We start from the raw sequence: 22,838 nt of genomic DNA, 5'->3' as shown, positions 1-22,838 counted from the left end.
TCTGCAAGCCCTTTTTACCATAAAAATGTCGTCAAAACCACAAAAATTGGCCTACGATCCTTATGGTCCTGAAAGAGTTAAGGGCCTTACCTTAAAAGTGGTATTTTTGGTTGCAATTTGTTCATCCAGACAAGTCTCTGAATTGCAAGATCTATCCTGTCAGGACTCTTATATACTTGTTATGTTCAGAGGAGTCTTGTCTTCCTTTCAAGTTAGATGTGGCTCTTTCAGCGTTTTCAAAAAGAGGAACTCCCCGACTTCCCTTAATTTTTTTTCTTTTTTTTTTAAACAAAGCTTGCTATTGGCATTACTTTCAAAACAACTCTTATGTTTTTGGTTTGGGACTGAGCAGCTCTCAGTGAATTTGAGCCAGACAGCATCCAAATGCCAATATTAGTCTCACAAGACTAAATAACTATGAAGAAATTTGGATACTGGGTGACAAACTCCCCTATAGCCACATGATGTTGGAAGAAAACAGAATAGCCGCCCCAGAGGTGACACCAGCAGCAAGATTCTGTGGAATTTGAAGGAACAATAAACTGGCTTGAAGAAACAGGGGCAGGATGATGAGAATTGAGATTGGCAAAGAAAAGGTGAGATACTGTGTACAGGGGAGAGAACAAATCTGAGGAATCAGGCTATCTTCTAGTTACACCTGTTGATCCAAGTGTGATTAAACAGCCAGACAGAATTCATCATTGCAAAAAGGCCCTCATTTTTCACTGTCCAGGGTGCTGGGCATCAGATACGTTGTCTAGTAATGGCTCTGTCTTTTGCACTAAAGTCTTCGTGCCAGTATGACCCTTACTTAAAAAATAATGAAGATTACCAGTCTACTGCATTTTTCTTCCATGTAGCCTTAGGGGATATTCAATTTTATCCCGTAGAGAGGGAAAAATCATGCAGACATGGATGGCAATCTCAAATTTTCACAGAGCAATCTTCTGAGTGTCCATTTTGTATTCTCAATGCAGTGAGCAACTTTTTACTAAGAGTTTACAACTGATTTCAAGGACCAACCACCCCCCCCCCCCAATACACACACACAAATATCAAGAAACTAGACAATTTTAAATTGTTTAAAATACATTTGTGTTTTAATCTTTTGTACATGGTGAGTCCTTTTTCTTTGTGATTACCTTGCTGGATTGTCTCAACACTGTATGTATGTTCATGAAAACAGTTCCAACAAAAACAGTGTGTAACCCGCCTTGGATAGAGGTGGGCTATCAATATAATAATAATAATTAGGTTTATAGGTCTGTTAACCCTTTTTGTAAGAAAATTCAAACATTAATGCATTGTTTAAGGCTGTGGTTCTAATCTTTAATCTTTCTTTTATTGTGACACCCCTTACAGACAACGTTCTTGTATGTGACACACCAAACATTGACTCACAACTGAACAAAGCATGCCTAAATATTTCATTGTTTAAGTTTATTATGAATTTGCCTATCCTGTATCAAAAATCTGTATGCAACATCAATCCCAGAATTCTCACTTGTCATACAACAAAACATATGAACTCGTAAATTCAAATTCTGGCATCACAAAATCCCTCCACTGCCAGATATTGTGAAGCAACACAAAACCTGTAAACATACTATTCAACAGAATCTATGGATATCAGACCGGCAATTTTTTTCAACTGGAGCTGGAGGCAGCAGTTATTATTAGGGGCAGCGAGAAAGCAGAAATAGGGACTAGTTATAGGGGGAATTTATGAAACTGACTCTCATGAATTCTGACAATGACTTGCTGACACTGATGGTTGTAAAGGAAACACAGGCTTAGTGTTTACACCAATTTTTTATAATCACCTCTTGCCTCTTAGAACACACCAGTGTGTCCAGACACACTGGTTGAGAACCACTAGTTTAAAGCTTGAGTCTCTAGACGTCTCAGCTCTGCTATGTGGTAACCCACTATAATGTTATATAAAATTTAAAAAATCTATAAGTTTCCTTATATGTTCTAGAATATAGACTGGAAGTTAAATTCAATAAGGAACTATGAGCATTACATGAGAAAGCCCATTAAGATTACTAGAAAGATAAAAGTGAAACCATCCCAGCCTTGATTTCACTTAGGGCTCCTTTTACAGAGGCGCACTAGCGGTTTTAGCGTGTGCTAGCTGCTACCGCTTCCTTTTAAGCAGGTGATAGATTTTCGGCTAGCGCACACGCTAATCTTTTGCATGCGCTAAAAACGCTAGCGTACCTTAGTAAAAGGAGCCCTTAAAGACAGAAAATCTGGAGTTACGGTTTTGCTGCCTCCTCCTCCTCCCCCCACTGACACTGCATTAATCATCATGCAGTTCAAATTTCCCTGTTGTTTACCTCCGTGTAGCCTTTATTTTTCTTTAGAGGAGAAGACAACTAAAAGGTTGCCTGTCTATATGATAATGAGAACATCCATATTCATGACACTCGCAGGAGTTGCTCAAAGAAAATGTTTCAGCTTGAATACTCTCAACACAAACAAATCAAAGAAAAGCACAGGTCGACATGAAACTACCCCAGATGGGTAGGGTCAACATCTGCTGCTCTACCAGCACTATACACAATTCTTCAACAGTTATAATCCTTAATATTCTGCTCTATGTGGGTAGTAATTCTTAATGTTCTGCTTGCAGGAAACAGTGCCTTCTCAATGAACCAGAAATAAAGAAAATATTTTGAATTCCATATTGGTCTGCATGTTACAAAATGTAATGCATAGAAATTGGATAAAAATGAAGTTCTCAGATAAGAATGGTAAAGTTTCTGTTTCCTTCACAAATTACCATTATATGAGAAGCAGCATATCTAGGCAACCAAAATAAAATTGCACAACTCCCTTAAGCAATGTAACAACTCTTACAAAGAAACAAAGCCTCTAGGACTCTAGGATATTCAGGAAAGCTTCACTAAAATTACCAGAATGATTAAACGTTCTAACCAGGCCAGCACTATGACAGAGTGCTCAATGTAACCATACCAGACATTATGTAGCTACCATAATTAGATATAAAAGCATACGTTTATGACTTAGATCATCTTTCCAATATTGTTCATGCTATTTCTTACACTCTTAGAATCCAAGGAAAATTAACATCAAATTATCCATATCACTTAAAAAGCATTTAAAAATTCCTTCTAGGATCATGCAAATGCAAATCAATATAAAAGCTTTCCTATTGCATTTATTAAAAAAATACAGTACTGTATTTGGGAGCAGAAAAGGCTGTGGAGTTCTAGCAAGGGTAGTACACATATGTAATCTTTCACTATCTATATATATATAAAATCGGAGGTATGTATGTGTGTATGTGTGTATGTGCCGCGATCACGCAAAAACGGCTTGACCGATTTGAACGAAACTTGGTATGCAGATCCCTCACTACCTGGGATGATATGTTCTGGGGGTCTCGCGGCCCACCTGCACACATGGGCGGAGCTACAAACATAAAATCAGATTTCACCCATTCATGTCAATGGAAAAAATGTAAAAAGCTGCCATTCTCACAGTAATTCAAAAACGGCTTGACCGATTTGAACGAAACTTGGTATGCAGATCCCTCACTACCTGGGGTGATATGTTCTGGGGGTCTCGCGGCCCACCTGCACACGTGGGCGGAGCTACAAACAGAAAATCATATTTCACCCATTCATGTCAATGGAAAAAATGTAAAAAGCTGCCATTCTCACTGTAATTCAAAAACGGCTTGACCGATTTGAACGAAACTTGGTATGCAGATCCCTCACTACCTGGGGTGATATGTTCTGGGGGTCTCGCGGCCCACCTGCACACGTGGGCGGAGCTACAAACAGAAAATCAGATTTCACCCATTCATGTCAATGGAAAAAATGTAAAAAGCTGCCATTCTCACAGTAATTAAAAAACGGCTTGACCGATTTGAAAGAAACTTGGTATGCAGATCCCTCACTACCTGGGGTGATATGTTCTGGGGGTCTCGCGGCCCACCTGCACACGTGGGCGGAGCTACAAACAGAAAATCAGATTTCACCCATTCATGTCAATGGAAAAAATGTAAAAAGCTGCCATTCTCACTGTAATTCAAAAACGGCTTGACCGATTTGATCGAAACTTGGTATGCAGATCTCTCACTACCTGGGGTGATATGTTCTGGGGGTCTCGCGGCCCACAACTCTATGTTGCTTGCTCAAGGGTGGGTTCACCCAAGAATTTATATGTTCTTGCTCCTGGAGGTGAAACTAAAAATGTTGTTTATAATCAAGTTTTGCGTTAGTTGTAATGTATTCATTTTGTCAGATATTTCACATTATAATTTGAATATATGTGTGTGTGTGTATGTATGTATGTTCCAGCATAACTCTTCAATGCATGGACAGATTTCAACCAAACTTGACATACACATTACTTACTATCTGAGGACAAACACGGTGGGAAGGGGGGGGATATGTAAAAATGATTGAAAATGACAGATTTTAGTATCTACCCCATAGTGTTTTCGGGCTCACAGATGAATACTCAGCATAACTCTGAAACGCATGGAGAAATTTCAACCAAACTTGGTACACATATGACTTACTATCTGGGGAAAAATATTGTGCAGGTGGGACGGGGTAAAATACTGTGGGGGTGGGAAGGGGGTGATATGTTAAAATTATCAAAAGCGACAGATATTAATGTCCAACCCATAGTTTTCGGGCTCACAGAGATGAATACCGACACTCCCGATGCCGTTTAAGTCTAAGTTCAGCCCCATAGAGAGGGACATTCCTTTGGGACATGTGGAGGGTAGGGGGTTGGGACATGGGGGTGGGGCATATGGGACATGTGGGGGGGGGTAACGTGGGGGGTGGGACATAGTGGGGTGGGACATGTAGGGGGTTGGACATTTTGGGATAAATAAATATCCGGGCAACGCCGGGTAATCAGCTAGTATGTGTATAATAGTACTGCCCAATTCGCCAATTCAAATTGATTCTACGATTCACTTTGGTGAATCAATTTGAATCGAGTCGTCTGAGAAAATCGGACTCACCGATTCAACAACCAACACTCCCTATGTTGGATATGGCAGTGGAATGTAGAAAAAATAATTTTATTTTCTATTTTGTGATTACAATATGTCAGATTTGAAATGTGTATCCTGCTAGAGCTGGTGTTAGCGAGCATGAGTTAGGACCTAACAAAGAGAGGAAAAGTATTTTTTGATTTATTTTGTTTACGCCACAGCACCGGCGTGGGGTGGGTGGAAAGACTACAAAAACCTATCAGGACATTTTTTTTAAATACCCAATTGGGTGGGAAAAGCAAATCGAAAAATTGAATCATTTCAGAAATCATCAGCTGTGGCACAAAGCAGGTTCCTTGAAAAAGAGATTAAGAATTTATATGTATTAACTCTAAAATAAGCCCACTACTTTTGAGCCATAACATCTACAGTAGACTCATTAACTGGACTAATCAGATGCAGTACAAACCCATTCATTCTATGAACAAATGCATTTGCACTATTGCTTTTTTGCCTTGGAATGGTCTTCACATACGAGGATACTTGTGTCAGTATAAATATTAGCCATCATTACTTTACTGTAAGAGCTATTTATTTGAATTTCTCTCACACCTTTTTCAGCTTAAGGAGAGTTACTGGTGGATTTTCCATTTAAGTGTGTACCTGAGGTGACTTGCCCAAGATCACAAAGACCAGCAGCAGAATTTGAACCAGGCTTCCCTGGTTTGCAGCCTGATGCTCTAACCAATCAAGGAACTGAAAGGGACCATAGCTAAACTGCTTCAACTAATAGCAAATCTGTCGATCAAATCGGGAAAGATTTCGGAAGACTGGAAGGTGGCGAATGTTAGGCCGATCTTCAAGAAAGGTTCGAGGGGAGATCCAGGAAACTACAGACCGGTGAGTCTGACCTCGATACTGGGAAAGATGGTAGAGTCGCTGAAAAAGGACAACATCATTGATCACCTTGACAGACACGGGCTGATGAGGACCAGTCAGCACAGTTTTAACAAAGGCAGATCGTGTTTGACGAACTTGCTGCACTTCTTTGAGGGAGTAAACAGACAGATAGACAAGGGTGACCCGGTCGACATTGTATATCTGGATTTTCAGAAGGTGTCTGACAAGGTTCCGCATGAATGACCACTTCGGAAAATTGCGAGCCATGGAATCGAGGGTGAAATACTCATGTGAAATAAAAACTGGCTGGAACATAGGAAACAGAGAGTGGACTGGAAGAGTCACCAATGGCATGCCACAGGGCTCGGTGCTTGGACCTGTGCTCTTCAACATCTTTATAAATGATCTGGACATTGGTACGACAAGTGAGGTGATTAAATTTGCGGATGATACAAAGTTATTCAGAGTAGTGAAGACACAGGGGGATTGCGAAGATCTGCAACGTGACATAATCAGGCTCAAGGAATGGGCATCAACATGGCAGATGAGGTTCAACGTGGATAAATGATGCATGTCGGTAACAAAAATCTCATGCACGAATACAGGATGTCTGGAGCGGTACTTGGAGAGACCTCCCAGGAAAGAGACTTGGGAGTTCTGAGCGACAAGTCGATGAAGCCATCCGCGCAATGCACGGCAGCGGTGAAAAGGGCGAACACAATGCTAGGAATGATAAAGAAGGGGATCACAAACAGATCGGAGAAGGTTATCATGCCGCTGTACCAGGTCATGGTGCGCCCTCACCTGGAGTACTGCATCCAGCACTGGTCACCGTACATGAAAAAGGACACGGTACTACTCGAAAGGGTCCAGAGAAGAGCGACTAAGATGATTAAGGGGCTGGAGGAGTTGCCGTACAGTGAGAGATTAGAGAAACTGGGCCTTTTCTCCCTTGAAAAGAGGAGACTGAGAGGAGGCCATGATCGAAACATTCAAGGTACTGAAGGGAATAGACTTAGTAGATAAGAACAGGAAGTTCAGCCTCTCCAAGGTAGGAAGAACGAGAGGGTACTCTCTAAAATTAAAAGAGGATAGATTCCGTACGAACGTAAGGAAGTTCTTTTTCACACAGAGAGTTGCAGAAAACTGGAACACTCTTCCGGAGTCTGTCATAGGGAAAAACACCCTCCAGGGATTAAACACAAAGTTAGACAAGTTCCTGCTGAACCAAAACGTACGCAGGTATGCTAGTTTCATTTAGGGTGCTGGTCTTTGACCAGAGGGCCGCCGCATGAGCGGACTGCTGGGCACGATGGACCACTGGTCTGACCCAGCAGCGGCAATTCTTATGTTCTTATATCCTACCATTTTCTAAAACGTAGAAGTGGTTTACAGTATTTATATTTTAAGGAAAAGTCTGTGAAAATTAGCACATGTGGTGGTTTAATATGAGAATGAGCATATGTGCTATTGTCAACAGTATAACATGGAATGTACCTTGCAGTTAACTCATGATAATCTAGCATACATTAGCTTTTTTTTTTTTAATCTTCTATTTATTGTTTTTAACAACTCATGTAAATACAAAGACAAAAATGTTTGTATAATTATAAACATCACTCTAATCCAATCAAAACCAAGTTTCTTATAACTTCAGTTCTATAACAAAAAGAACCAAAGCTGTTTTATCCCCTTCTACCTACTGCCCTACCTCTTCCCTATTACCTCGCCTTCCACCCACTAATCCCCCTTTTAAAGACAGGGAACAAAAGTTCTGGGCCGAGTCTGTAGTTTGTTCAGTATTTGACTCCTAGACAAGGGGAATAAGTTATTCAAATAAATGTATCCATATGTTCATGAATTCCTTGCATTTCCTATTAGAATAATAAATTCATGACCTTTTCCTAAATTCATGACCTTTTCCTTTTCCTAATAAATTCATGACCTTTTCCTAACAGGCCCTCTCGGAATTTCGCTGTATATTGTAATTGTCGCTGTATTTTTTATTTTTTGTAATTCGCGACTTTTTCCTAACAGGTCCTCTCGGAAATTTCCTAGCAAACTGTATATTTTATATATTCGCTTAGCAAACTGTACAGCTTACATTTCCACTTTCTCAAAGTTTCTGTACTCTATATTTCCTCTGACTATCTGCATATTGTAACTCGCTGAAATGTCCAGCTCTCTTGAATGTAAACCGCCTAGAAGTCGCAAGATTGTGGCAGTATAGAAGAATAAAGTTATTATTATTATTATTATTATTATTAATATGCCAATCTCAACTCCCAACACATCTGTATATCACAAGGCTAATCTCTAATCAGTAGTCAACCACACTAAAGAAGATTGTAAAGCTCATAGAAGATATAAGAATTTATAGGATTTTCAGATGGCTGTTAAGAGTATATAATTATCAACCATCTCAATTTTTAAAACGTGACTTATAGATGTGATTCGCAGCAATCCCTAAACTCTAAACAGGCTGCTTCGGCCTTTTCCGCCAAGGAATTCCCTCTGCCATGTTACTGATGACATCATCAGTAACATGGCAGAGTGAATTCCCCAGCAGAGAAGACCAATGCAGCCTGTTTAGAGTGCAGCCAGCCCGACGCTGCTTTGGATGAAGGTATATAGGGCTTGCTCACGATCGGCGGGGTTCAGATGGGAGGAAAGGATGGAGGGTCAGGGGGGTTTGGCTGCGTGGCGGGGGGGGGGGGCGGTTTGAAGAGTTGCTGCTGGCGAATCCCAGGACTAGGGCTTACTTTTGGGGTAGGGCTTATATTAAGACCTACCCCGAAAATCATACTAGGGCTTATTTTCGGGGAAACACGATAGTATTTTTAGAAAGAGTAAACAAGCAATTCACATCTACCCTTTCCACTCCACTCAGTATTTTACAGACCTCTATCATATCACTCCTGAGCCATCTCTTCTCCAAGCTGAAGAGCCCTAGCCGCTTTAGCCTCTCCTCATAGGGAAGTCGTTCCAAACCTTTCATCACCTTTCTCTGTACCTTTTCTAATTCCGCTATATTTTTTTTTTTTTTAGATACAGTGACCGGAACAGCACACAGTATTCAAGTTGCAGCTGTACCATAGAGTGATACAATGGCATTATAACTTGTTCATCTTGTTTTCCATTCCTTTCTTGTTAACTACTAATATTCTGCTTTCTTAGATGACGATGCACATTGAGTTGAGGGTTTCAACGATCCTCAACAATTACACCTAGATCCTTTTCCTGGGCAGCAACTCCTAACATAGAACCCAGCATCATTTAGCTATAGTTTGGGTTCCTCTTTCCCACATGCATCACTTTGCACTTGCTCACATTAAACTTCATCTGCCATTTTGACACCCAGTCTTCCAGTCTAACAAGGTCCTCTTGCAATTTAACAACTTTGTCATTAGCAATTTTAATTATCTCACTAGTTATTCCCATCTCTAGATCATTGATAAATGTTAAAAATCAACGGTCCCAGCCCAGACCCATGGGGAACCCAACTAATTACCCTTCTCCATTGAGAATATGGACCATTTAAATCTGCTTTCTGTTTTTTGTCTTTAAACCAGTTCAATGAAGAACTGAGCTGAATTTTTGAGTTATACACTCTAACAACCATCTGAAGATCCTATAATTCCATTGTTCATAAATTCTATGAGCTTTACAGAGTTTTTTAGTGTGACTGGTTGATCTCAACTCCCAATACATCATGAAACAATGAATCTTATTCTTCCTGTATCAATATGATGGGGTAGTCGGACTCAAGCAATAATTAGGTATACATTTTTTTTCCCATAACATTTACTTATCAATAATTTCTCCGATATACCTTTCACTTCTGCTAAAGGCGTAGTATATTAGCTACTAATGCAGTAGATACCACAGATCACTTAATGCCACAGACAATCCTAAGTTCATTCACATTAGCTGTCATGAGCAAATTCCAGGCATGCTCCCAACAGTTAATGCAGTAGCTGCAAAATTTACTGCACTTTAGTAAAAGGACCCCTAAATGTATTAGCACAAATCAATACCTTATATATTGTTCTTATTTCCTTTTCTATCAGATTATCTGCCCAGAAGCTAAAAGAAGTCTACTAAACAAGATAATATCTACAGATCAAATACATGTACTGTACAAGTCAGCATCAAGTCAATAAATCTATAACAAAGTTTCCTTGCATTTGTAATTCTATATGGAATTTCAGAAAGGAAAATTACTTCCACTCACAGAACACCTTCCATCTAAAACAAATTAACCTATACACATGGCAAATATGTACAGGAATTAGTAAGTCAAGGCATGCAATGTACTAAACTTTTACCACTAGCTCACTACTTATGACTGTGCCAATGAACCCCGACATATGTAGGATCTTTGCACATGTCAAATGCTTGAAGTTAAGTTACCTACCAGCCAGCAAATAGTATAAACTGTCAGTCAAAGCAAGTGATAAGTAATAAAAAATAAGAATACAAGAATGAATGAATTTATATGTAAAATGAGTCTCAAATTATTTTTTATTTCATTGTAAAAAAAAAAAAAAATTATCAGGAAACAGATTACAAATAATGTGCAGTTGATAACTAGAGGATAAGAAAATTTGATGGCATAGTATGTTAAGCAGACCAATGCAAAGAAAGGGTAAATTCTCCCCGACACTGAAAGACTGGCAATAACTGTTTTCAGTGCAGGTCTATATGCACACAAAAAGGCCTACTTTAACCTCTGAACATATATCTGAGGAAGCATAAAACACTCATATGGCTAACATCAATAATAAAATGTTTGATTCTAGACTAATGAAACCAGGTGATTCCATTTTTCAAAAATACTTGGGGGAGTGAAACCCATTACAAAACGTTACCCCTGCCTAAACAGTGAATGAATTTGCTGAATACTGGGAGTGTTTGAGCTAGCACCTTCATATGGAGACAATATTCTGAAACATACACAAGTATTTGCACTTTTCTTTATGAATCGCTAAAAATATCACTGTCAGGATCTTCTTCAACTCCAGACACACTGGACCACATTTACATATAATCTAGGACAGGGTACAGCTTACGACCTCACTTACTGACTTTTTTTGGGGGGTGGGGGGGTCTATTTTCTTTTACAGTTAATTTATATTCCACTATTGCCAACAATTAGTTCATAGCAGATAATACTGCAAAGAAGCTAGATCAGTAAATCTAGGATTTACTGGTAATAGGCCAGTTTACGAGGGGGTGCTGAAAAGTTATATCAACCAAGAAGAGAAAGACATGGATATGGTTCAATCAATGGTCTGAAACAATGTTAAAATATAGAATTTAATTTCTGCAAATTGGCATTTAACGAAATAAGATAATACTCTTTTCAACTACAGTGGCAAAATAACACTCAGAATACTGTATAGGAAGTTGGTTAGGCGGAGAACTTTTCAGCACTCACTCATACATTTATAGAGAGACGTTATCTGACTTATCTACATAAAATATACTTTCAAAACATGATTGTTTTCAGTGCTTTTTTAAAAGACACTAAAATTTGATATAGATTTTAATTCATTTGGAAGAGTTGGCCAACTAGAAGTAGCTTGATAAGAGGATAAGATGGTAAACAGTTGTGTTTTTTTTAAGTAGTCCCCTTGGAAACTGTAAAACAATGCATTGCAAATGTCATAATATTGATCTACATATATTTGAAAATATTTTTGAAAGTCAAGACCTATAAGAATTTAAATAATAGGCAGCATAATTTAAACATTATTCTGGCCTCTACTGGAAGCCAGTGTAAGGTGATAAAAAAAGTCATATTAATCCTGATTTTTTTTCACTTTATAAATACAATACAGTGCCTTATATACCACAATTTCTGCAAGGAATCTATGTGATTTACAATAAGATTTAGATCAAGTTTGGAAGTTACATTGTTAGAATGAAAGGTGGTTGTTGGGAGGAAGGGGTGGAGAATAAGAGAGTGGCTATAGAGAGACAAGATATGTCTTAAGTTTCTTCCTGAAGTCAAGGTAGATGGTGGGTTGTCTTGGGTGTGTTGGCAATTTGTTCCAAATGAGGAGACCTTGGTATTCAAAGGTAGTCTCAAGCATCTTCTTCCGCCGTACTTGTTGAGGTGATAGTCCAAAATTCAGTGGTTTGGCTTATTTCCTATCTACATTCTCTAAAGTAAAATTCTTAGAAACCCCAAAACAGATAATGTTACAATAACCTAACTTGCTTAGAATTAGTGAAAGAATCACCAATCTACTTTGGTCTTGATGCAAATATTTTCTAATACTTCTAAGTTTTCTCAAGACCCAGGATGCATTTTTCAAGATTAACCTGATCCTCCATTAGGAATATTATTGGATAATAAATTAACAACAATGTTAATTATTGCTCTAGATTATATTCTATTTTGACTACTCTAAAAATAGGAGGATCTCTTAAATGTTACAGTTTAGAGGGCACAATACACAAATCCAGCCCTTGAATGGCAAGGAGCACACACAGCAAACCCATAAGCCTATTTTTGTTTCTCTTTGGAAAGTACATTAATTGTGAGCATAATATTAGCATCATAATTTGCAATGGGCACTCAACCTCTTTCAGAAAACTCAAAGAAAGTCAATTTTGCTCATAATATTTCATAATATTGTGTCAGGTTCATGTACTGTTGTAAGCTACACTAGTTGACAAACATACTCAAAAGTTAAACAAGTGGAAACAAAAAAAATAATGTTTAAAAGAAAAATATAGCTTATCAAACTACCACACGAACCCTAGTTTCAAATGTTTTCAATGGCTGATCTTTTGCTGGAAACATTTCGCTTAAAGTATTCAAAACTATTATCAAACACAAATATTGATTTACTTATCAAAAGGACAACTGTAAGTCATTTTTAACCCATACAATATTTTTCCCTTCAGATCGTCATAGACCCAGGCAACGAAACGCAAAGGAACCTGAGCTCTCCTCTTCAAAAGGACCAACCTACGCACTATTGTAGGAAATAATTTCTTTAATACCATTTATTAAATAAAATGAAGTCAGAGCAACTAAATCCCACCCCAACATGCTCGTTCCACGCATTTCAGTCAAGTCCATGGATGGACTCGGAACCAGAAAATGAGAGAGAAGCACGAAACAAATGCCAGAAAAATCTTGCGAGGAGGAGTTGCAACCGGCAAGGTAGACCAGACTCCAGGGAGCGCTGCCCTGCCCAGTGCCTGGACACTCCGTGGCATTTCATACTTCCCTTTCCCCAGGCAGTAGGAGGACAGAGCAGTACTGTATACCTGGCCGCTGCTTAAGCTTCGGACCCTACCGGACGGGCCATCCTCCACCACCGCCGATACATCTCTTAGCTTCAGTCCAAGCAACGGTGACCTGATTTGGGAGGGGGGGTGGCGGTAGCAGAAACAGCAACTTCACTTCCCTCTCACCGTGCGCAAATATACAGGGAAAGAAAGGAGCAAGCCTCGCCGGCCCGGGCCCCTCCCTGAGACAAGGAGACCAGAGGCGCTCGCTTCCTAGTTCCCCCTGGGCGGCTAGCGCAGCCGCTCAAATCCAGCGTACTACCACTTCTTTCCACCTCGGTTTCCTTCACTGCAGGGAGAGGGAACCGGAAGTGCTGACGACAGTGAAGCCCTCCTTCTGACAGAGGAAAAGAAGGGCGGAGACCAGGTACCGGGAGAGCGAGCAGGAAAGAACTTCCGGGTTATGGCCGTAGCGGGTCTTTGGCCTAGCAACCGCGTATTGCGTTGCTATGCGGAAGTGTCTCAGCCGGAGACGCCCGAGGTCTCTGTGCAAACAGCTGTGGCGGGCGTCATCATTTCCAGGTATCAGATCGTTCAGCGAACCAGGAAGACAGCTGCTGGTGGTTACAGGAACCTAATGATGTCAGGATATTTATGTAGTTGCTCTCGTTATTAATAGCACAGACGCCAAGGTGCTGTAACGAAAGGATACGCCTTCAAGGAAGTAAAGCGATGCATAGAATGCGCTTGTTTAGGGATGTCTAGGAAATGATGGTGTTGCATGCAACGTTTCAGAGTTATAGTGAAGCTACCTTTTTTTCTCAAAAGTTTTATAAACTAGAACTACACCTTTTGCATACGTAAGCAATGGTATCATTACTAATGACAGTATGGTATCATTACGTATGACAGTGCAGAGTCTCTATCATATCTCTCATCTCCGGCCTTAACTCCAAAGTATACATATTGAGATGCCTTATGACGAAGACCACTGACCATTTTAGTAGTCTTCCTCTGGACCAACTCCATCCTGTTTATATGTTTTTGAAGGTACAGTCTCCAGACTTGTACACAATATTCTAAATTAGGTCTCACCAGAGTCTTATACATGGGCATCAATACCTCCTTTTTTCTTATTGGCAATACCTCACCGTAGCATCCTTCTAGCTTTCGCCGTCACCCTTTCGACCTGTTTGGTTTCCTTAAGATCATATGCTCATACTAGTCACAGTGTAAAATTAACATAGCAATAAATTGTTCCTATAAATGTGTGAAATACTCAGACCCACAACCATGATGGTTAAAAAATAAACCACAGGGGTATTACCTCTGGGACCATCATGGTATTTCACTGTCCCGACCGCCTTATATAACCACTAAATGCAGTGTGATTTTCTATATAAACTAAATAAAATAAAATAAAAGTTATCTGTGTGTGTGTGAATAAATCACTCTGTGTCAGACGATCGGCAGGTCTCCACTGGCCACAGCTTTGTGCTCGCCAATCAAACTACTCCATTAAAGGTGTGTGTACTGTAACCCCTCAACCCGGGTTTCGTTATCTTCGTCAGGAGGGGATACTAAATTAAAACAAAAAATACAGTACAGAGTTAGACTCTAATAAAGATTAAAATAATGGAAGCAGTTCAAGCATTAAACTACCTCTACATAATACTGTATATTGTATCTAGTAAATCTTTCTTCCCACGTTACAGCAAACACTGGCTGGATAAACTCAGAATAGGGCTAGTAGGATACGCATGCACAGAACGACAAAGAACACAGCTTTTATTTTCAATTTAGTGATCGAAATGCGTCAGTTTTGAGAATTTATATCTGCTGTATGTATTATGTGTATATGAAAAATGAAAGGAAAAAATTGCATTACAATTAGTAAAGGGGGCAGGATCTGGGGCATAGCTTGGGTGGGTTTAGGAAGGAGCTTGGGAGGTGTTTGGGGGTACTTAGCTTGAAGTAGTTGAGAAACACTACTGTAGGCAATCAGCCACCACCAGGGCCTCTCCTCTCTTCCCTGCTGGCACCCCCTACTGGCATCTCAGGGCCCATCTGGAAGGCCTCTGTGCATGCGCAGTGTCAACATGATGATGGCACGCATGCGCATGATGTCATCAAAGCAATGTCCGTGCACTTCCAGGTGCCTGCGGCCCTCGCTACATTTTCCGACTTCATTTCAGCCCCGGATCATTTTTGAGTTGTGCAGGCCTATCTTAAACGTTCAAATAAAAGTCTTGAGAGAACATGGCACAAATCAAGAACAGATGTAGATCGGGAAAATTGGAAACAGGGAGTTCACTTTTATACAAGGTTGTTAAAAGACAAACATAAAGCATACTATTCGGCTAAGATTGGATCTAATGTAATTAATTCAAAACAACTATTTAAGTTGGTTGCCTCTCTCTGATGTAAATTGTTTACACAGGCTCCAACCTCGGACATTTTGGCTTCCTATTTTAGTACTAAAATTAGTAATTTAAGGTTATTTAGCTCAAACTCTGCAGACTTATATGCAGGAACTACAGCCTCTTTAGAAAACTCCCAACATGCTGACCTTGTCTGGAATTAATTTGGACACCCTGATTGGGACCAATTCAGGCAATTATATACAAAATATGCAAATCTTTATTGCTCTTGTGAACCCTTGTCCTCCTGTTGTTATTAAATCTGCACCTTTAAAATTTCTAATAGATCTATTCAATTGGTTGACCTACTGTATATGCTTGAGTTAGGTCAGGAGATTTTCCTAGGAGGGATGGGCATATGATTACTTCAGTTTATCAAGAACTCAAAAGAACCTCCTTCCTTAATATAACAGCCAACTTAGGCATACTATCAGTCAGATGCTAAATATCTGCCCTTCTTCCTTCAGGATTTCAGCCTCCCTTACTGTCACCACATCTCTTACATAGTGCAAGTCTTGATTTGTTCAACACTTCAGATATGACTTAGTAGTATCAAGATCCAGCTCCTTGTTACCCTACACTGGAAGTAACATCATTGACCATAGAGAAATTTTAATTTGTTTACATGTTTACAGAGCCAGTGCCAACCCTGCCTCATGGCTTCTGGTATTGAATGCAGCTTAGCAGACAACACGTTTTTTAAAAATAAATCTTTATTGATTTTCAAAGCATATAAAATGTGCAACAATTATACATTCAAAAATATCAAAATATCGTGTGGAATTTCAGGTGCGTCGGGACACGGAGTTTGGTGCGCGTGTTATGGTGTCGGCCCTTCAGGGGTCACACCCATGATGGGTACTGCTTTGGTACGTCCCACTTGTAAGATTAATCCTATTTGGTCTGGAGAGTGCTAAAGGAGAAATTAGGTTCTTAGCTGCTAATTTACTTTCTTTTAGCTTCTCCAGACTGGTATAGGAACCCACCCTTTCTATTGTCGTGTTCTTGCATGCAGATTTTCATTTTTCAATCAGTTTCTAGTATTTTTCTAGGGCCGGGGAGATTAAGAACAGCGGCTGTGGCTTGGCTGGCGTAGCTGGTGAACTGTGGGGACCTTTGCTATTTGCATTTGTTCCTTTGCATTTTCCAACAGCATTTCTGTTTTTATTTGTTGATACTCCTGTTCGGAATCTTGTTTCTTTTTCTGTATATAGTTCTTAGTTTTGCTTGGCTATTCGGCAGACTAAGGTAATTGGAGAGGGGGGGTCACATGATATGTACAGATCCAAAGATTTATCTCAGTCTCCACCTGCTGGTCATGATGAGATATATACTAGAGAGTTGCGCGGGGACAGAAATCTCACCTGTCCCAGTGAGGAATCCCCTCCATCCCCACCCATCCCCGCGAGGAATCCCCTCCGTCCCTATAAACTTCAGAAATAGTTATTTCATTTAATTATGCTACTGAATTAAAGGCTCTGGTAGAAACCCATTTACAAATAAGCAAAGAGACTTTATTAATTTGGAAATATTAATTGGGAAGAATACATAATTTGTAAACGGGTTTTTACCAGAGCCTCTAATGTTTATAAATTTTTATCAACACAACTAATATACTACTTTATCCTGAAGCAAAAAAAAAAAAAAAAAAAGAAATAGAATTTTTTTCTACCTTTGTTGCCTGGTTTCTGCTTTCCTCATGTTCTCATTCAATTCCTTCCATCCACTATCTCTCCTCTCTCTGCGTCTTCCATTTGCTCTGTTACTGTGCCTCTCCCTTTCTCCCCCCTTCCAAATTGGTCTGGCACCCATCTTCTTCCCTCCGCTCCCCCCATAGTCTGGCATCTGTCTTCTTCCCTTCAGCGTCTTCTCCCCACTCTCTCTTCCCCATTTCCCTTCAGCATCTTCTCCCCATTCTCTCTTCCCCATTTCCCTTCAGCATCTTCTCCCCACTCTCTCTTCCCCATTTCCTTTCAGCGTCCTTCTCCCCCCATCTTCCCCAGGTCTTGTCAGCGTCCTTCTCCTCCCTCTGTCTTCCCCATGTGCTTTCAGTATCCTTCTCCCCCCTCTGTCTTCCCCATGTCCTTCTCCCCCTCTGTCTTCTCCATGTCCTTTCAGCTTCCTTCTCCCCCCCGTCTTCCCCATGTCCTTTCAGCATCCTTCTCCCCCCTCTGTCTTACCCCATGTCCTTTCAGCGTCCTTCTCCACCCCTTTGTCTTCCCCATGTGCTTTCAGCATCCTTCTCCCCCCTCTGTCTTCCCCAGTGCTTTCAGCGTCCTTCTCCCCCCTCAATATTACTCATTTCCCTTAAGCGTCTTTTCTTCTCCACTCCACCTTTCCTCCCTTTCTCCCTACCTGCTCCTTACCTTTGTGGCGCTTCCCCACCCGACTGACAACAGAACAGGCCCGGTCCGACAAACCTCCCTGCCCTGAATCCAGCTGCTGTAATAAGGTAATTTAGATTCGCGGCTACAGGGCAGGGAGTTTTGTTGGACCGGGCCTGTTGTCGATTGGTCGGGGGAAAGCGGCACAAAGGTAAGGGGATCTGGCCGGCTTGCACCCCCCCCCCAAGGCTGCCCCGGGGCAGACCTCCCCCCCCCCCCTTGGTACGCCACTGCCTTGAATTTATCCTACTTGCCCTGCCGCAGCACACACTCTCAACCAGGGCCGCACAAAATACTTCATAGGGCCGCAGGTTGGACACCCCTGCACTAAAGACTCCCCATGCAAATGATCTGATCGGACACATGCCCACAAGCAATCCCACAGATCGCTGCAGAGCGATCCAGATGCATGTGCACACCATCCTCTCTGCCTGGAGACGCGATCCATGCATGCACAAGGGAACAGAACATGCTTTGCAGCCAGACTGGAAACAACATAGTGCAGCCCAGTTTTAAACCCGCAGGTTAAAGACACAGGCTTGCAGAGAGCCTTTTGCACAAGGGAGATGTTTTGTATTTTAATGGTTTCAGGGCTGGAAATTCAGGGTGGTAGAGAGCAGGACAGTCGGCAAGTACGTGAGCGACTGGTCCTCAGCAGTTGCTTCTTTTTGGATCAACAAGCCCAGTCAGTGTTCCTTCTTTTTATTTTATTTATTGTTATTTGAAAATTATAAACAAGTACATACTTGTTTAGGTAATACAGAAGAAATCATTGAAACAAGAATTTTGCAGAAAAAAAAATTACAAACTTCCTTAGACCTCAATCATGGCATAGGTCAAAGAATCCAAGTGAAATTAAGGAGGAGAATAGTACATCAAGAAACTAAACAGGAAGAGTGGCTTAACAGTGATCCCACTTTCTATATAGACTGTTCAATTACACTAAATATTTCCAGTGACCAATTTCTTCATATCAAGGAATACCCTTAGTTGGTCTGGGGAGAAAAACATATTTAACCCCCAAATATCTATCGGTGTTCCTTCTGTTTAGTAAATCACTGCCTTCCTACTTTGCATGCCATTTCCCCTCATTTGCATGTGCAGATTGGGCAGGTTAGTGAATCGGGTCAGGGTCACAAACTGGTCAGTAGGCTTAGTGAATCTAGGCCAAAGACATGTAAAAGGATAAGTAATGGCTGCAGCCATCTTGTTTTGACAGATACTTGATGCAGCAACCTGTAACACAGCTCCTTCTGCCACACTTGCAACAGTAGCTGCAATAATTTGTTGAGGAGGCTCCTGCATTTTAAGATTATGTACAACGGTCCACTCCCATACCACACAGAGTGAAAGGTAGCTGAGGTATTTTGATCTTTTTATCAAACGCTCTATGATTTGCCCTCTGCACAAGGATTGGCCAATGAATTGTATTTGGATAACATCCCAGTACCTAAGGTCTTGGATCAACAACAGATGCTTTGTGCCCCCATTTCAGAAGATAAGGTGTCTTTAGTTATTCAGACCAGGTGGCTACAATCAGATCACCCCCATTTTGACCTCTACTTTTAATGCTTTTGTTCAGAAGGGATCTTTACCACCTTTGTTGCAGGCAGATTAGATTATATATAACTAGTCTTATAGCCCGTTACATTAACGGGTGCTAGAATATATGTGTGTGTCTTTATTTCTTTCTCTCTCTCTCCTTAGCCGCTTTCTTTCTTTTTCCTTGGCTGTCCATTACCACCCCTTGCCTGCTCCCCCTGTCCATTGTCCCTTCCTTTTACCTCCCCTGTGTCCACCACCACCCCTTCACTGCTCTCCTTATGCAGAAGCAGCCCTTCTCCCTTTGTTTTACTTCCCCCCTGTCCAGCAGCACCTCTTTCCTTCTCCCCCTGTCAAGCAGTAGGCGTCCCTTCCTTTTTCTCCCCCCCCCTCCTTCTTATCCCTATGATACACTTACCTTGCTCTGCCCCTGATCAGAGGTTCCCGACAGCCGCCCAGTTGCAGCCATTGGAAAAATTCCTTCTGCCACATCCCACACCCCTCCTGACGCAACTCCCGCTGTCTTTCTTTCTGTCTGTTTCTATCCCTGGCCCCCTTTGTCTGTCTTTCTGTGTATCTCCCTGCCCCTGTCTCCTTCTTCTTTTCTTTCTGTCTCCCTTCCTCCCTCTGTCTGTCTGTGCGAAGCAGCATTCCCTCCCCCCACACCAGTTCCCTGTGCACCTACCCCTGTGTCTTTCTTCTTTTCTTTGTCTCCCTTCCTCCCTCTGTCTGTCTGTCCAAAGCAGCATTTCCTCCCCCTCCATTTCCCTCCCCCCATACCAGTTCCCTGTGCAGCAGCATTAGCATTTCCTCTACCCTCCTTTCCCTTCCCGCGGTCCCGACTACAAATGCAGTCCCGAGTCCTTTGCCGCCCCCCCTTCCCGCGGGCCCGACTACACATGGCGATTCAAGCAGTGTGTGCAGCAGTCTTCACACGCTGCTTCGGGTCCTTCTACTGCCCTGATTTACTCTGGCACGTCCCTGATGACATCATCAGAGACGCGGCAGAGCAAATCAGGGCAGTAGAAGGGCCTGAAGCAGCGTGTGAAGACTGCTGCACATGCTGCTTAAATCGCCAGTCGGGCACGCAGGAAGGGAAGGGGGGGCAGCAAAGGACTTGGGTCCCAGGCAGCAGAAACTTGCTGGGCTCCTCGGTGGGGGCGCTGAGCGGCCGCGATCCCTCTTCTCCTAGATCCCCCTCCCCGCTGGAGGAACGGAGATCGGCAGCTAGCTGCAGTCCCAGCTTGAGGCGATCGGTGGCTGGTGACATATTAGTGCGCATGCACACTCCTGCGGCCACAGACCTACTGATCTCGGAAGCACACAAATAGGAATGCGCATGCGCGGCTAGCCTTTTATTAGATAGGATGTTATTGAAACTGGGTAGAGATCAGACTCTTAGCTTTTATCAGTATGTTTCTTTCTAAAAGATTTGGCTAACTGTATGGCTCGAGTTCTCCCTCAATTAATAGCAGAGCCACAGGTTGGATTTGTCTGTGAAATGAAGGTGCTGAAAAATATGCAGAAGATACCTCCCTGAAATATGTGGTGAACCAGAGCCTGCATTCCCTCTTAGTTCTGACGCAAAGAAGCTTGCAGTTGTTTTTTCATGCCTTTTGGGGATGTCCAGTAGTTAAAAGTATTTTGGAGATATGTGGTTCAATATCTTGAAGCCTTATTAGGACAGGATATTTCTCTCACCTTTGGGTCTCCTCTTAGACAAATATGGAGCTTTTCATCTTAGATCCCATTTTCATAAACTGTTTATTCAGAAGCTGGGTTGTTCGCCAGACAGGTTATATTAGGAGTTTGGACTTCTGCTGACTCACCCTCAGTTTGGGTCTGGCAAAATAGGCTTCATGCTCTTATGTTATTAGAATGGGGTCAAGTGCAAAGTTCTTTTAGACAGAAAAAATTTTGTTAAAATATGGGGAGATTACATACATTCCCTTCCACATTAAGCTCATAGGTGCCTATCTAAACTGAACAAGCCCAATTAAGCTTTTTAATCAGCAATAATTGAAATGTAATCACTTATCAAGAAAGATTGATTCTGTAACAAGGCACCTCTAAAAATTTAGACAGCCTTCAAAAAAAATAGGTGCTATGCATGTTAGGCATGGGTGTGGCTATGTGTTAGGCACCTTGTTACATAATTGCTGATATTAAGCATGCTTAAATGCTCTCATGGCCGCCTAACTTTTTGTGCCTAGAGCTGGCCTATTTATTGGGCACCTCCAAAATAGGTGTCTAAAAATGTGCTGCTCAGCGCATTTCACTAAACAGCACCCAATTGTATTTGAATTGCATTGAACAGTGCCTTTTGCAGTGCCCAACTTTTGGGCACTTCTTATAGAATTTGCCCCTGAGTTCCCGACCGACAGCCTATAGAAAATTCCCCCTGACAGTGACAAGATTCAGCTGGTGGAATAAGGTTTTGGTGTTTTTTGTGCTATAATTGTTAATATAATTAAAGTGAAAGCAAGTTTTATAGAGACCTTGACACTTCTCCCCTCCCCCCTCACAATGTCTGTATGGCATTGTCTTGCCAAATTCCATTAGAGGTGGCCTCTAATGCTTCTCAGTCCAGTCCCTGGAGTCCGCCCAGCTAGTCAGGTTTTCAGGAAGTCCATACTGAGAGATTTCCATGTATTGCCTCGATGGTATGCTTACCTATATTATGCATAGAAAATGACAGCAGAAAAGGGCCACAGCCCATCTAGTTTGCCCACACTAATGACCCACCACCTAACTATGCCCATGAAGTGATCACACATGCCAATCCCATCTTTTCTTTAAATCTGGTACGCTGCTGGCCTCAATTACCTGTTGTGGAAGATTATTCCAGCAATCAACCACCCTTTCGGTGAAGAAATATTTTCTGGTGTCACCATGGAATTTCCCTCCCCTGATTCTCAACAGATGCCCTCTAGTTGCTGTGGGTCATTTAAGAAAAAAAATTAAAAAAGAGATCTGCTTCGATACAGCCTGTGGCATTGTGAATATCCTGAAGGCCAGATACGCTGGGCACACTCCAGGGACTGGACTGAGAAGCACTGCTCTAATGGAATATCACTTACTGTGCTAGTTTACTTTTCTAAGGAAGCATCTCCTGGTTTCCTCACTGTAAACTTCTAGAAACCTGAGGTGGGTTAAAGTAGAAATCTATATAAAATACACTGTTTCAATTCCTCTTGTGCAGACACTACTACAATAAGCACAGTATGGGAAATGGATCTAGGTTTCAGTTTGTTAGGTTTTTTTTGGGTGGGGTTATTTTAATGTCTCAGATTTTTATATATATCTAACACTTTGCTATGTATGGTTGTTTTTAAACAAATCTCACAGCTTTTAGTA

The 22,838-nt window shown here is 41.4% G+C and overlaps 1 protein-coding gene across 6 annotated transcripts in view; it reads right to left on the bottom strand.

The window, feature by feature from the left end:
* Window positions 1–13,541, bottom strand: part of CSNK1G1 (casein kinase 1 gamma 1) — a 255,154-nt gene extending 241,613 nt beyond the window's left edge. For all 6 annotated transcript variants that reach the window (XM_033919970.1, XM_033919969.1, XM_033919968.1 and 3 more), the window contains exon 1: window positions 13,175–13,541. The gene's annotated coding sequence lies outside the window, so the exon portion shown is untranslated. The remainder of the gene's footprint in view (window positions 1–13,174) is intronic.
* Window positions 13,542–22,838: the final 9,297 nt, after the last annotated feature.

This window comes from Geotrypetes seraphini, chromosome 14 (assembly GCF_902459505.1).
Source record: "Geotrypetes seraphini chromosome 14, aGeoSer1.1, whole genome shotgun sequence".
Taxonomy (NCBI): domain Eukaryota; kingdom Metazoa; phylum Chordata; class Amphibia; order Gymnophiona; family Dermophiidae; genus Geotrypetes; species Geotrypetes seraphini.
This window is presented reverse-complemented; position numbering and strand designations above follow the sequence as displayed.